Here is a 2,518-nt window from a genome sequence, read left to right on the forward strand (position 1 = left end):
CATCACTGATATTCCCCAAATTCCTCATTTTTCCACAAACCCTAGTTTCTTGCTACAACCTAGCAATTTTCTAGGTTGGGCCTGTGTTTTTCCCTTTTGGACCCCTTCCCCTCACTCAATATCTGAGATTCCACTTTCCCCTGCTTCCTAACATCCCTCCCTACTTCCCAAAATTTCCCCAAGAATTCACAAGCCCCTCATCCCCTTCATTTCGCTTTTCCACAAAATTGCTTGTTTCACACATCGGGATAAGTTTCACTCAAAAGATGTTTTAGAGCAATAAAAGATGAATTTTAGAAACCTGAGAGAGGTTTTTGTCCAAAGCATGCCAAAGAAGAAAAAACTCCCTCACTTTTTACACAGGTGGCATGGTTTTAGAGAAATGTCGAAAATACAACCGCCTCGGGAGAATTGATGCACCTCTGAAGTGAGCTTGGGAAAATCTGGTTTTCTCCTAGCTTGGTTGGCCAAATAACTTTCTTGATGAGTAAACGGATAACTAGACAAAAATATCTTTCCAATGAGCTATCATGAGCTCAATTTTGAATTGAGAAAGGCATCCAAAAGTTGACTGCAACAACACTCTGCCTTGAGGTAGCCTCATTTGGCACATTTTGAACAGTCTTGGGAGATTTGATTTTTGACAAGGAAAATGAACTCCAAATTGAAAAATTCTGGTTGGGTTGGAAAGTAGACTCAAGGACCTTTCCAACGAGCTATCCTACACTCGATTTCGACACCGGGAAGGCCTCCAAAGATCCCCTGCAAAAAAAGCTATGTACAAGCTATGCGCGGGGCGCATCAGGGGCGCGCGGCGCATCAAGCACAAAATCACAGTGTTAAAATAAAAGCGCACGGCGCATCAGGGGCGCGCAACTCATTGGGTGAGGCGCGCGGTGCACTGGGGTTTAAGCTCAAAATTTGCTTGGAAACGCATGAACTCGCCTCCTCTCCGCAGAAATTTGCAGGTAGGCTCTCATCCACTGCAAATGCTTTGTGTTTGATTGTGAAATGTGAATGGTTCATGGCTCATGCTCGTCGCAACAAAACTTTGAAAATTTTCCTTGGCCAATAAAAATTGCTTAGGGTTTTGAGAACAGTTTGTCACCAAGGTTTCCTTTTTCCTCATTTCCCTATGTCCCTCATTCCCAAAGTTGCTTATCACACTCCCTTATTCATTCCCTCATTAATCCTACACTACAATCCTTAAAACCCTAAATCCATTATCCCTATCAAACTCCTTAAATGCCATGCAATATCCCTAAACCCAAAAAACCCCATTTCCATATATATTTCCTTCCCCTTCCCTTGACAAGACCCCACTATCCACATTGCCCTATTTCCCACAGTCCCTCCCACATTTGGCAATTGCGCCAAACTCTCATTTTCATCTCATTGAAAACCAAATAGACTTTGAAACACCATGAAGGCGAACAGACATTAACTTTACAACTGAAACTGCATGCATCAGGAGGACACTGGAACGACGTAAAAGGCAAGATCGTCTCTGAATCTTGGCCGAAGCCTCTTTGGCTAAGCATGGCACTTGATGAGGCACCTTCAGTCCAAATTTCAAGAAATTTGGGGAAAATTTTGTCAATTTTGAAATTTTTGGTTAAAAAACAGGTTTTTTGGCTCAACGCGTAGCGCGCCGCGCGCGACCCATAAGATTGGGAGGTCCAAATCACAAATGGCTTGTAGTTTTGGATTTGTCATGATGAAATATACATGCTCAGCTATTTCCAAGGCATTTCATCAAGGTTTGGGTCCCCAAAAGCCCAAAAACACATGCAAAAAATGACCTCACTGCCCCTTTTTGGACACACAGGAAGCAGTCTTGGGAGAATGAAATTTTGGAGGGGCAAATGGACACAAAATTGACAAATTCTACTTGGGTTGGAAAGTAGACATCCAGACCTTTCCAACGAGCTATCGTGAGCTCAATTTGGATGCCGGGAAGTGCCCCAAAAGTAGGTGGAAAGGTGCGCGGCGCATAGGGCTCAGGCGCGCGACGCATCAGGGTTTTTTGGCACAATTTTCATCTTCAGCTCAGGAAACGTAGCCAGTTTGACCAGTTTTGACTTGTGATGGGATTTTTCACCCTTCTTGATGTAATTAATGGAAATTTATGTTGACTTGACACTTATTTACCTATTCTAGATGATTCATTCATGAAATAGCAAAAATTTAATGAATGAATTGGTTTCCTAGCTTATAGAGGCAAGTTGTTTTGACTGCCTAGATTGTAGTGCTTTGTTTAGAATTGGTTGAAACAGCTCCTAGGATGATGAGCTCGACCCCTAGAGGCAAGGGAATGTGTTAGCTTGCCTATATGATGTATTTTATTAGTCTTTTTCAGGGTTGGACTCTTGGGAATAGCTTGATACACTATTGTACATATTTTATCTGCATTTTTGGCAAAGGATAGACCAGGGTTTTGCAGCACTATTTGGGATTCATGTGGCCTTATGTGTTGATGGTGTGTTTCTCTCAGTACTTTTAAGTTGTTTATGTGTAC

Source organism: Pinus tabuliformis, chromosome 1_2 (assembly GCF_031772625.1).
Source record: "Pinus tabuliformis cultivar Carrire ecotype Pingquan chromosome 1_2, CPIR1, whole genome shotgun sequence".
Classification (NCBI taxonomy): Eukaryota; Viridiplantae; Streptophyta; class Pinopsida; order Pinales; family Pinaceae; genus Pinus; species Pinus tabuliformis.